Here is a 14,493-nt window from a genome sequence, read left to right on the forward strand (position 1 = left end):
GGATATGGGGGAGGGGGGATATGGGGGAGGGGGGATATGGGGGAGGGGGGATATGGGGAGGGGGATATGCGGGAGGGGGGATATGGAGAGGGGGATATGGGGGATATGGGGGAGGGGGGATATGGGGGAAGGGGGATATGGGGGAGGGGGGATATGGGGGAGGGGGATATGGGGGAGGGGGGATATGGGGGAGGGGGGATATGGGGAGGGGGGGTTATTGGGGAGGGGGGATATGGGGAGGGGGGATATGGGGGAGGGGGAATATGGGGGATATGGGGGAGGGGGGATATGGGGAGGGGGGATATGGGGGATATGGGGGAGGGGGGATATGGGGAGGGGGGATATGGGGGAGGCTCACCCTGGCTGCTCTGACGAGGTCGTTCACCTTCTTGTGGCACTGGGTGCCTGTCCGTGGTGTCAGGGCCACAGCGGTGACGGCCTCTGCCACTTCACTCCACAGACGCCGGCTGTGGCGTGGGGCAACTCTGCGGCCGTGCCCGGGATACAGGGCCTCCCTCCTCTGCTCCACTGCGTCCAGGAGCGCCTCCACATCCTGTGACTCGAACCTCGGGGCTGAGCGGCGGCCAGCCATCCAGCCGGGTGTTCCGGTCGGGTGTTCCAGTCGGGTGGGGGGGAGCAGCGCGGCCTTATGAGCCGTCACGCCGTGCGGCGCGTATGACGCTGCACGGCATCAACCACGTGCGCAAGCGCGGATCCCGTTACGTCGCTGCTAGCCCATTTCGGGCCGGAGACCTTCGACCCATTTTTCCGACGTGACGCACGTCGGATTTGCGCCGTTTTTTGCGCCGATCGGCGGACTTTGCGCCGATAACGGAGAATTTCGCCCATGAAAAGTTTCAAATGTTTTCACTGTAATAAACTAGGCCATGTAAAGTCACAGTGTTGGTGGTTGAAGAAAAGCACTGGGAAGGCTGATGTGTTAAAACAGGATAAGACAGTGGGGTTTGTTAGAGTGGAAAAGGAAAGCCCAAGTGAAGCGTAGGAGGTGCAGAGGATTGTACAGCCCGATCAAGCGGTGATCGATAAGAAGGTGCCAGATCTTTTTGAAGTATTTACTTGTGTGGGTAAAGTTTACACATGTGTACCAAAAGGAGCAGGAAAAGAAGTCACAATTTTAAGAGATACGGAAGCTCGTCAATCTTTAATGGTAAGAGATGAGGAGTTATGTAGTTTGGGAATTATATTGCCAGAAAAGGTGGTAATATGTGGAATGCAGGGTGAGAAGAGTAGTGTTCCATTATATAAGGTAAGGTTGGAAAGTCCAGTGAAGAGTGGTGAGGTGGTAGTAGGAGTAATAGAGAAACTGTTGTGTCCAGGAATACAGTTTATCTTGGGTAATGATACAGCTGGATCGCAGGTGGGAATGATGCCGACTGGGTTGATAAGCCAGTGGAAAATCAGACAACTGAAGTGTTGAAGGGCGAATAGCCTGGGATTTTTCCGGATTGTGTAGTAACATGGTTGCAAAGTCACAGGTTAAGACAAGAGGAGAAATCAGAGAGTGAAGATAAAGTTGAAGTTCAATTTTCAGAAACGAGTTTTGATCAGATGGTTGAAAAAGAACAAGAACAGATAGAGGATGAGGCGGATATTTTTAGTTCAGGAAAATTGGCGGAGTTACAACAGAAAGATATAGAAATAAAACGGATATATCTGAAAGCATACACACAAGAGGAATCTGTGTGTATACCAGAGTGTTATTACTGTAAAAATGATGTCTTAATGAGAAAATGGAGACCTTTACATATGCAGGCGGATGAAAAGTGGGCAGAAGTTCATCAAGTAGTATTGCCGGTAGTGTATAGAAAGGAGGTTTTGCGAGTAGCACATGAGGTACCAGTGGGTGGTCATTTGGGAGTAAGGAAAACTCAAGCTAAAATCCCAAAATTTATTGGCCTGGACTACATAAAGATGTAGTTAAATTTTGTCGATCATGTCACACATGTCAAGTGATAGGGAAACCTCAAGCAGTGATAAAACCAGCGCCCTTAATACCCATTCCAGCATTTGAGGAACCTTTTACAAGGGTCTTAATTGATTGTGTAGGACCGCTTCCTAAAATGAAAAATGGGAATCAATATCTTTTGACTATAATGGATGTGTCTACTAGTTTTCCAGAGGCCATTCCAGTACGCAATATTACAGCGAAAAAGATTGTGGAGGAGTTACTTAAATTCTTTACTAGATATGGACTACCCACAGACATACAATTGGATCAACGACCAAATTTTACCTCAAGGTTATTCAAAGAAGTTATGGATAGCTTAGGAATAAAGCAATTTACATCAACAGCATGCCATTCAGAATCGCAAGGAGCATTAGAAAAGTGGCATCAGACACTAAAGACAATGTTGAAATGAAAAGACAATGTCAAGATTATCCAGAGGATTGGGATAAAGGAATTCCATTTGCACAGTTTGCAATTCGGAATGCACCTGATGAGCCAACCCAATTCAGTCCTTTTGAACTAATTTGTGGTCATGAGGTAAGAGGACCACTTAAATTGATTAAGGAAAAATTTGTGAGTGAGAAATCAGAACTTACATTATTGGATTACGTGTCAAATTTTAGGGAATGATTAAATAGAGCAGGTGAATTGACTGGACAACATTTAAAAGTTGCACAAAATGTGATGAAACGGGTAGTGGGCAAGAAATCCAAAGTTCGTAGTTTTGCCAGTGGAGATGAAGTTTTAGTATTGTTACCAGTGGTAGGTGAACCTTTAAAAGCAAGGTTTTGTGGACCTTATCAGATTGAAAGGAAATTAAGTGAGGTGAATTATGTGGTAAAAACGCCAGATAGAAGGAAAACTCACCGAGTGTGTCATGTGAATATGCTTAAAAGGTACTTTGAAAGGGAAGGAGAGCAAAAGGAGGAGGTTTTAATGATTCTAACTCAAAGTGACGAACCAAATCCAGATGACTTTGAATTTGACATACCTCAAATTAAATTGGAAAACGAAGATGTCCTTAAAAATTGGGATAAATTGTTGAGTTACCTGCCAGAGGAAAAACGGACTGACCTGAAAAAGTTATTAATATCACATGGGCAGGTTTGTGGAGATACGTTGGGAAGCACTAAAATGGCTATACATGATGTAGATGTGTGAAATGCTGTTCCAATTAAACAACATCCATATCGACTTAACCCTTTAAAATTGGCACAGGCTAACAAAGAGATTGAAAGTATGCTTAAAAATGGCATAATTGAAGTGGGTTGCATCCAATGGAGCTCACCCATAGTGATGGTACCAAAACCGGGCGGTTTTGTGTGGACTATAGAAGGGTTAATGCAGTTACAAGAACGGACTCTTATCCCATCCCACGTTTGGAGGATTGCATTGAGATGTGGGACAATCAGCTTTTATTTCCAAACTGGATTTACTTAAAGGTCACTGGCAGGTACCTTTATCCGAAAGGGCAAAGGAAATTTTAGCTTTTGTGACTCCAGATGGTATATACCAATGCAAAGTTATGCCATTTGGCATGAAAAACGCTCCAGCCACATTTCAGCGGTTAACTAACAAAGTTTTTTTTGAATTACCCAATTGTGCGGTATACATCGACGATCTGGTAATTTTCAGCCAGACATGAAAAGAACATTTAAAGCATCTGATGGAATTATTCGATCGACCTCAGGAGGCGGGTTTGGTGGTAAACCTAGCCAAATGTGAATTTGGAAAAGCCCAAGTCACTTTCCTTCACCATACAACCGGACAGGGTCGAATGGTCCCACCGAATGTGAAAACAAAAGTTTATTGGGGTGTTTCCAATACCCTCAACACAAAGGGAAATAATGTGATTTCTTGGCATGAGTGGATTCTACCGGAAATTTGTGCCAAATTATAGCAGTGTGGTTACGCCACTGACGGACTTGCTAAAGAAGCGTAGCAAATTTAAATAGACAGCTGAGTGTCAACAGGCATTTGACTGCCCGAAGGCTGTGTTAACCACTGCTCATGTGTTAGCCATCCCAAATTATACCACACCATTCAAAGTGGCTGTTGATGCGAGTGATGTGGGCATAGGTGCAGTGTTTCTATAAGATGACGATGAAGGACTAGAGCGGCCTATTGGTTATTTTTCAAAGAAATTGAATTCTCACCAGAATAAGTATTTAACAATTGGGAAGGAGACTTTGAGCTTGGTGTGGCTTTGCAACATTTCCACATTTATGTGACCAGCAATCCGTCTGACACAATTATATATACTGATCATTAACCATTGATGTTTTTGGAGCATTTTTGGAATAACAATGCAAAACTGTTTTGATGGAGTTTATTGTTACAGCCATTTCATTTAAAAATAATACATGTGGCAGGTCGAGAAAACGTGATAACTGATGCTTTGTCACAAGTGTGATGAAAAGAAGGATTCCAGTTGGAGGAAGAAGAACTAAAATGGACTATGTTATTATTAAATGTTTGCATGTTTTGTTTTGTTAAAAAAGAAATGTATATTCACTGTCCATATTTCTTAAAGGAAAGTGAAAAGGTGAAAGATGAAACCATCTTGAAGTTGTGTTTTTTTTTTCTAGGGGCGAGGTGTCATATGAGAGTACCTATATGAAATGGGTGTTTATACAATAGCTGTAGTGGATGTACCTTTAAGAAATGGGTGTTTATCAGTGACGTCAGAGTGTGGGTGGAGCCGAGCTGCCTGTCTGCTTTTACTTTCACTTTGGGCTGTCTGCTCCAGGGTGTGTTTTAGATTTGTTTTGAGAGCTGGATAGCTGCAGGAAAAGCAAGCAGCTGTATAAGGATCTCTCTGCAATCTAAAGACTGTCTCCAGATCATTTGGGTGATTTCAAAGTGATAACTGCTCTCAGTAGAGAATTTGAATCTGATCTCTGTATTAAAAAGGGTCTTTTGTCTTATGGATGTTGCAAGGAAAGATTAAGGGTTACTTATAGAAAATTGTATCTGTGGGGATGAATGGTGTTGATAGTTGTTAAGATGTTTACTGTGGGTTTATAAAGTGTTAACTGGTTTCATAAATAAACATTGGTTTTTTTGTTTAAACATACTTTTAGTTCTCTGTTGCATCACACCTGTAGAGTGGGCCCTTGTGCTCCTTGTGCTTAAAAGGTGTTTCTTTTGTCTTCTGGATGTTGTTTGGGAAGTTATTAAGGATTACTTAGTGTTGTATTCTTTGGGGGTTGTTTTTGAATTGATAGTTGCTAAGATGTTCACTGTATGTTTTAAAAAGGTTAACTTGAGTTCATCGAATAAACATTGTTTTGCTTTAAAAAATACTTTTCCATTTCTGCAGTGCCACACCTGTAGTGTGGGCCGTGTGCTCCCCATAACCACAATCTATTCAAAGTTATGGGTCAGGTGAACGCCATGATTCACTTTGGAGTTCTCTAAACCCTGGCCCGTTATACCTAACGACCATCCTCACCCCACTACACACATTGCTGAAGAAGGACCAAGAATCGATGGAGAGAGGGCCTGAGGAGGAGGTCTTTGCCAGGGTGAAGCAACAGCCAACTTTGTTGCGGGTTACTGATGTATTACGACCCCTCCTCACCCCTTGGTGATATGCGACTTCTCGCCTTATGGAATTGGAGCAATGTTGTCCCACCGCATGGCTGACATATGGGAAAGGCTGATAGCATTCGCGCCCAGGACATTGGCTGCTGTGGAGCTCAATTACGGCCACATTGAAAAAGAAGGTTTTGCTGTCGTATTTTCGGTGAAGAAATTTCATCAATATGTGTCTGGACATCAATTCACCATTGTGATGGACTGCAAACCATTGCGAGGCCAAGAAGACAAGGTGACCCCGCCAATAGCATCTGCCCGATTCAGCGATAGGCTGTGTTGCTAGCGACCTACGAGTACGCCTTCGACAATCGCTTGGGTTTGCAGATTGCATACGTGGATGCACAGAGCAGGCTCCCACTGCCAACATGCCCTCCATCTCCAATGAGGGACAACAAAGTTGTTTCGACAGTAAACTTCGTTGACACCTTACCAGTCACCGCTGCCCAGATATGCGACTGGACGCAAAAGGACCCAGTATTGGCTAAAGTACACCACATCGACTTGTAACAGGGCCAGAAAGGGAAACTGCCCAAGGATGTACAGGCCTTTGAGGCCAAGGTGCAGGCATTCAGTGTGGAACTTGGCATCCTCCTGTGGGGGGCTCACGCCTTGTTCCTGAGCCAGGGCAGACAAGATATTCTCCAGGATCTGCACAACAGACACTCAGGAGTGTCGAAAATAAAGATGCTGGCCTGAAGCTATGTCTGGTGGCCAGGCCTGGATGGAGCAATCGAAAGACTGGCCCAACAATGCTACACATGCCAGGAGCAGTAGGAGTTCCCACCTGCCGCCCTGGTACATCCATGGAAATGGTCAGGCCAACCTTGGGTGCGCCTGCATGCCACATTTGCCAGTCCTTTCCAAGGGTTAATGTTTTTACTTTGGTGGAGGCCCACTCCAAGTGGCTAGAAGTCCATAGGATGCCACGTTGAAGGCCACGGTTGAGAAGCTACGACTCTCTTTCAGTACCTATGGCATCCCGGAGATTAGCCACAGACAACAGCAACCTGTAAACCAGCAATGAGTGTCATCACTTTATGAAGGTAAACGCACGTCCCCATATCACGTTTCCTCGAACGGGCTGGTCGAGCATCGGTGCAGACATTCAAGAGAGGAATGAAGAAACAGACCATGGAGTCCATAGAGACGCAATTGGCAGAATTTTTGTTCAGCTACCTAACCACGCCGCATGCTGCAATCACCATAGGACCGGCGGAACTGTTGATGGGCCGGGTGTTCAGGACCCGCCTCAGCCTCGCGTTTCCCGACATTGGCAGGAAAGAGCATTGTGGTCAGGTCCTGCAGAAGTGAAGCCAAGGCAGGTGGATGAAGACCAAGAGTTTCGAACCAGGGGACGCAGTGTACATCTGAAACTTCGGGGACGGTGCCCGATGGATTCCAGGGACAGTGGTACAGGAGACCAGACTGGTCTCGTACCAGGTGAAGACGTGCAAACGGACGATGCGGGAGCACCTTGACCACCTCAGGAGAAGGGGGCCAGCGCTAGGCCACCAGAGGGACCGTCTTCCAACCACGTCGCCCCAGCTCATGAAGACCTGGGGGCATCGCCTCCTGGGGGCCCCAGACACCAGGATGTGAGAGGTGGTCGACTCAGACTCTGAGATGGAGACACGGGCATCCGAGGCCTCTGACGGCAACTTTGCCGGTGATTACGGTGGTACCCTCCAGACGGTCATCACGGAAACAATGTTCCTCGACACACAATACACCACCCGACCCACTGGAATTGCAACCACAGGAAAAGAAGAGCAGATGTCCTCCTCCTCTCACTTCTTCAGAAGGACTTACAGACTTCAGCGGGAGGGATGTTAAAACCCCCTCTTGTTAAAACCCCCACAAGACCCATAGGTACATCCCGATTAATCTCCCTGTGAGCCTTGTGGAGCACGAGCTCCCCGCTGAGGGCAGAGGCCCGTCAGCGGTATAGTTAACTCAGTACCTTTAGGCCGGCCAGGTAGGAGCCGGGCTGCAGAGTAGTCCTGACTAGGACTGTTACTTGTAAATACTTTCTTCTCCTTTCCAGACTCCTCCATGATTACTAAATCTACACAAGTGGTGAATTCCTGGAATTCCAGCCTTCCTGAGCAGTTAGATATTTTACAAAAAGGTTCCCAGCTCACCTACTGATGCTGAGACAGACACTATTTTAAAGTTAGGATTGGTATTCGCAGTCTAATACAAGGTAAAAGATATGTATTTATATAGCACTTTGCATGACCACCAGGTGTCTCAAAGCACTTTATGGCCAATGAGGTATTTTAAATGTATCCACTGTTGTGACATAGGAAACCCCGCAATCAATTAACGCAAACAGCAATGCGATAATGACCAGATAATCAGCTTTTCTGATGTTAATTAAGGGATGAATATTGGCCAGCACACCAGGGAGAATTCCCCTGCGCTTCATTGAAATAGTGCCATTGGATCTTTCACTTTTACGTTCCATGTGAAAGCTGGCAATGTAGCACTCCCTCAGTGTGGCACTGGAGTTTCAGCCTTAATCTTCAAACTCAAGCCCTGGAGTAGGAACTCGAACCCCGAACCTTGTGACTCAGCGGTTTGCTGCCAGCTGAGTCGCAGCTGACAAGATATTAATTTTAAAATGTCACTCTTAATTGTATCATCTTATATTTTAACCAACTGTTCTCTTCTGTTACACATTTCTATCTTCCTTCAATTACATCTCACTACTTTTCAATGCACCCTGTTTCATTGGCTTTTGTTAAAATAACTATAAACGTATTTTAGTTGCTTTCTTCAGCCTCCTGGATCCCATTCGGTGTTAATGAAGTGGGAACCATTTATGAAGTAGGCATTTTGATTGGAGAACGGCTAAGCAGATACCTTGGGCTGGATTATCCGGTTCCCCAACACCGTGCCCCTCGGCGGTGGGCTGCTCATTGGTAGATTTCACATTGAAGCCACCCCACACCGCCGGGAAACCCGTTGGCGGGATGTGCTGCTGGTGGTAAAATTGAATCGCAATGGTCGGAGCATTCTGCCCCTTCAATGGACATTTTCCAGTCAGTCAATGCCTGGAGATGCAGGAATTGATCCAATGTGACCACCTAAATCCTGAATATCACTTTCTCATATTAAACAAGGAACCTTGCTGTCTCTGGATGAATTACCTCAAAGGAAAGTGAAACCATAACCGGACAGCTTTCACAGACGATTTAGCGTGAAGGGCGAGATGTTCTGGCCCGAATGCAGGTGGGATCTTCCAGTACCGTCGAAAACTGCCCCCTGCAGTGAGTTCCCTGGAAGTGCAGCCGGCAAGCAACGCAAATGGCCATTGACTTTGACAGGACTGGAAGATCCTGCCAGCAGCTAATTATGAGTTGCCTTTGCCACTGGAAACCATACCATGGGGGTGGGCCAGCTTTAAGATATACCTTCTGCTGTATAAATCGAAATTAGTCTACGGAATTTTATTATGAATCATGATAACTTCCATAAAAGACCTAACTTAACTTTGCACAATCTACAGATGCGACTTGCTATGGCTTCTTGAGCAGCACCTAGCAAATGCTTGACCTCCAATATCTAGGAGGATAAAAGGTGCTTGAGCATGGGTCCAGCATTTTCCCCTAACTTTCCCTCAAAGCCACAAAGCAAGCCTAACTCGGACATATCTTGCTGCTTCTTCCTGTTGGTGGTTTTAATGGAGGGCAGGGAGGCGGAGAGACAGAGGGGCTTAGTGATGACATTGCAAAGTGTGGAGTCTAAGCAGCTAAGTGCAGCCATCAATGAGGGGATGCACTAAAGACTGCAATCAGAGGAACAGGGAGTTGTAGCAATGGAGGAAGTTACGAAGATAGGAAGAAACAAGGCCGCACATGGAATTTAACATTAGGCTACAAATGTTAAATTTGAGACACTGATGTAGTGGGAGCCATTATAGATCAATCAGAGCAGGGTGATAGGTTCATGAGATCTGATATGGGTTAGCTTGGTGACAGCAGAATTAAAGCATACAAGATGGTGGAGGTTGAGATGCAAACAGCTAGCAGAGCACAGGTTGTGTCCAGGAGGTGACAAATGGCATTGGTCAAGATTTCAGTGACAGACAGGACATAATACAGAAGTGGAAGTTGTTACGACCACAACAGATGTTATTTGCTGAGCAAGCTTAATTTTCAGAGGGAAACCTGTCTAACTGATCATAACCTTTTTTTTGCACTCTTAAAATGAGGAAGAAACTACTGATCCTGGAAGCACAGAATTCCAGTACCACTTGTGGGATTTTGGTGGGCACCGATCGCGGGCCAGACCCCTTTTCAGCATCCCCACCCCACCCCGGTGCAGGAACCCCCCTCGCAACCCCCCACAGGCTGTCCCCCCAGCGTTCCCGTGCTGTTCCACACCTGGTCGCTGCCGGCGGGAACCTGTCACGTTGGGCAGGCCGCTAGGTCCATCCGGGCTGGCGAATCGCCGCTTGCTGTTGGCAATGGGCCAGCCGTGATACGCGCCGCGCCGGTTTGGGGGAGTGGGAGGACCGCGTGCGGGCGTCGGGACGGCGTGGTGGGACTCGCGCAGCGCCCGGGTGATTCTCCCACCCAGCGGGGGGGGGGGAATTCCGCCCCCTGTATATCTCCTATTGGAAATGTTTAAACCCAGTCTATTTACTTATCATTTCATGTTACCATAGCTTCTCATTACAAATTCATGCATTTACCACCTTTATCCCTTTCATCACTCAACTCTCCCAGGCAGGGAGCGGAATTCTCCGACCCCACGCCGGGTCGGAGAATCGCCGGAGGCTGCCGTGAATCCCGCCCCCGCCGAATTCTCCGAAGTGTGAAAACTCGGCGGGGCGTCAATCGCGCCGCCCTCCTCGGAGAATGACAGGGGCAGGCGGGAGACAATGGACTTCGGGGCTGCCCATATTCCCCCGGCCGGATGGGCCGAAGTCCCGCCGACGTGACCACCTTTTTAATGGCGTCAACCAGTGCTGATGGTTGACGCCGTCCAGCGTGGAGTTGGTCACAGCCTGGGGGGTGGCCGCAGGAGAGGTGATGGCGTGGCCGCAGTCTGTGTGTGTGGGGGAGAGGTGTGTGTGGGTATGTGTGCGGGGGGGGGGGGGCGGGGGGCTTCGGGGGAGTGCCGGGTATGGGGGGATCACTGCCAGCGAGGGGGACGGGGGGGATGAGTGCCGGGTAGGGGGGGTGAGTGCCGGGGACGGGGGGATGAGTGCCGGGTACGGGGGGGGTGAGTGCCAGGTATGGGGGGGTGAGTGCCGGGAAGGAGGGATGAGTGCCGGGGACGGGGTGGGGTGAGTGCCGGGGGGGGGGGGGGTGAGTGCCGGGGACGGGGGGGGGGGGGGTGAGTGCCGGGTACGGGGGGATGAGTGCTGGGGACGGGGGCTGAGTGCCGGGGACGGGGGGGGGGGTGAGTGCCGGGGACGGGGGATGAGTGCCGGGGACGGGAGATGAGTGCCGGGTACGGAGGGGCGAGTGCCGTGTACGGGGGGGTGAGTGCCGGGGACGGGGGGGTGAGTGCCGGGTACGGGGGGGTGAGTGCCAGGGACGGGGGGGGGTGAGTGCCAGGGCCGGGGGGGGGGGGGGTGAGTGCCGAGTATGGGGGGGTGAGTGCCGGGGACGGGGGGGTGAGTGCCGGGTACGGGGGGGGGGGCAAGTGCCGAGGACGGGGGGGTGAGTGCCGGGTACGGGGGGGGGGCAAGTGCCGGGTACAGGGGGGTGAGTGCCGGGTACGAGGGGGTGAGTGCCGGGGACGGGGGGGGTGAGTGCCGGTGACGGGGCGAGCGAGGACAAGGAAGTTTGTCTGCCTGGACAGGTGCCATCCTCCAACAGTCGCGCCCATGCAGCCCATGCCACCTGGCTGGGGGGGGGGATACGGGCAATGATGACATGTCGGCGTTTCTCCCCCCCCCCCACCCGCAGGCCATCATGCTTTCTGATCAGCCAGCAATGTTGGCTGCCGTGGCGGCAGCCGCCATTCTCCATGTTGCCCTGGAGGAGGAGGAGGAGGAGCGTGCCAGAGAGGAGCAGGCTGCCGCAGAGGAGCATGGCACAGAGGGGCATGCGGCAGCCGCCCAGGCTGGTGGGACACCCGCCTGACAGGACGAGGAGGAGGAGCAGCAGGGGGAGCACGTAGTGGAGGAGAACATAAGAACTAGGAGCAGGAGTAGGCCATCTGGCCCCTCGAGGCTGCTCCACCATTCAATGAGATCATGGCTGATCTTTTGTGGACTCAGCTCCACTTTCCGGCCCGAACACCTTTAATCCCTTTATTCTTCAAAAAACTATCTATCTTTATCTTAAAAACATTTAATGAAGGAGCCTCTGCTGCTTCACTGGGCAAGGAATTCCATAGATTCACAACCCTTTGGGTGAAGGAGTTCCTCCTAAACTCAGTCCTAAATCTACTTCCCCTTATTTTGAGGCTATGCCCCCTAGTTCTGCTTTCACCCGCCAGTGGAAACAACCTGCCCGCATCTATCCTATCTATTCCCTTCATAATCTTATATGTTTCTATAAGATCCCACATCATCCTTCTAAATTCTAACGAGTACAGTCCCAGCCTACTCAACCTCTCCTCGTAATCCAACCCCTTCAGCTCTGGGATTAACCTAGTGAATCTCCTCTGCACACCCTCCAGTGCCAGTACGTCCTTTCTCAAGTAAGGAGACCAAAACTGAACACAATACTCCAGGTGTGGCCTCACTAACACCTTATACAATTGCAGCAGAACCTCTCTAGTCTTAAACTCCATCCCTCTAGCAATGAAGGACAAAATTCCATTTGCCTTCTTAATCACCTGTTGCACCTGTAAACCAACTTTTTGCGACTCATGCACTAGCACACCCAGGTCTCTCTGCACAGCAGCATGTTTTAATATTTTATCATTTAAATAATAATCCCTTTTGCTGTTATTCCTACCAAAATGGATAACCTCACATTTGTCAACATTGTATTCCATCTGCCAGACCCTAGCCCATTCACTTAGCCTATCCAAATCCCTCTGCAGACTTCCAGTATCCTCTGCACTTTTTGCTTTACCACTTATCTTAGTGTCATCTGTAAACTTGGACACATTGCCCTTGGTCCCCAACTCCAAATCATCTATGTAAATTGTGAACAGTTGTGGGCCCAACACTGATCCCTGAGGGACACCACTAGCTACTGATTGCCAACCAGAGAAACACCCATTAATCCCCACTCTTTGCTTTCTATTAATTAACCAATCCTCTATCCATGCTACTACTTTCCCCTTAATGCCATGCATCTTTATCTTATGCAGCAACCTTTTGTGTGGCACCTTGTCAAAGGCTTTCTGGAAATCCAGATATACCACATCCATTGGCTCCCCGTTATCTACCGCACTGTTTATGTCCTCAAAAAATTCCACTAAATTAGTTAGGCACAACCTGCCCTTTATGAACCCATGCTGCGTCTGCCCAATGGGGCAATTTCCATCCAGGTGCCTCGCTATTTCTTCCTTGATGATAGATTCCAGCATCTTCCCTACTACCGAAGTTAAGCTCACTGGCCTATAATTACCCGCTTTCTGCCTACCTCCTTTTTTAAACAGTGGTGTCACGTTTGCTAATTTCCAATCCGCCGGGACCACCCCAGAGTCTAGTGAATTTTGGTAAATTATCACTAGTGCATTTGCAATTTCCCTAGTCATCTCTTTTAGCACTCTGGGATGCATTCCATCAGGTCCAGGAGACTTGTCTACCTTTAGCCCCATTAGCTTGCCCATCACTACCTCCTTGGTGATAACAATCCTCTCAAGGTCCTCACTTGTCATAGCCTCATTTCCATCAGTCACTGGCATGTTATTTGTGTCTTCCACTGTGAAGACCGACCCAAAAAACCTGTTCAATTCCTCAGCCATTTCCTCATCTCCCATTATTAAATCTCCCTTCTCATCCTCTAAAGGACCAATATTTACCTTAGCCACTCTTTTTTGTTTTATGTATTTGTAGAAACTTTTACTATCTGTTTTTATATTCTGAGCAAGTTTACTCTCATAATCTATCTTACTCTTCTTTATAGCTTTTTTAGTAGCTTTCTGTTGCCCCCTAAAGATTTCCCAGTCCTCTAGCCTCCCACTAATCTTTGCTATTTTGTATGTTTTTTCCTTCAATTTGATACTCTCCCTTATTTCCTTAGATATCCACGGTCGATATTCCCTCTTTTTACCGTCCTTCCTTTTTGTTGGTATAAACCTTTGCTGAGCACTGTGAAAAATCACTTGGAAGGTTCTCCACTGTTCCTCAACTGTTTCACTATAAAGTCTTTGCTCTCAGTCTACCTTAGCTAGTTCTTCTCTCATCCCATTGTAATCTCCTTTGTTTAAGCACAAAACACTAGTGCTTGATTTTACCTTCTCACCCTCCATCTGTATTTAAAATTCCACCATATTGTGATTGCTCCTTCCGAGAGGATCCCTAACTATGAGATCCTGAATCAATCCTGTCTCATTACACAGGACCAGATCTAGGACCGCTTGTTCCCTCGTAGGTTCCATTACATACTGTTCTAGGAAACTATCGCGGATACATTCTATAAACACCTCCTCATGGCTGCCTTGACCGACCTGGTTAAACCAATCAATATGTAGATTAAAATCCCCCATGATAACTGCTGTATCATTTCTACATGCATCTGTTATTTCTTTGTTTATTGCCACGAGGAGGGGGAGGAGGACCTCACGGCGCCACGGCAACGGAGGCACCCGAGGAGGCCCCGTGTGTACCGGCCCGGGCTGTCGTACCAGGACCTGACGGACCGGGAATGCAGGAGGAGACTCCGGATGAGCCGGAAAACCGTGACACACATCTGCCACCTGTTGGCACACCTGTCACCGCATGGCACTGGGGGGGCGGGTACACACGACCCTCTCCCCGTGTCCGTCAAGGTTACGGTGGCCCT

Source organism: Scyliorhinus torazame, chromosome 12, assembly GCF_047496885.1.
Source record: "Scyliorhinus torazame isolate Kashiwa2021f chromosome 12, sScyTor2.1, whole genome shotgun sequence".
Lineage (NCBI taxonomy): Eukaryota > Metazoa > Chordata > Chondrichthyes > Carcharhiniformes > Scyliorhinidae > Scyliorhinus > Scyliorhinus torazame.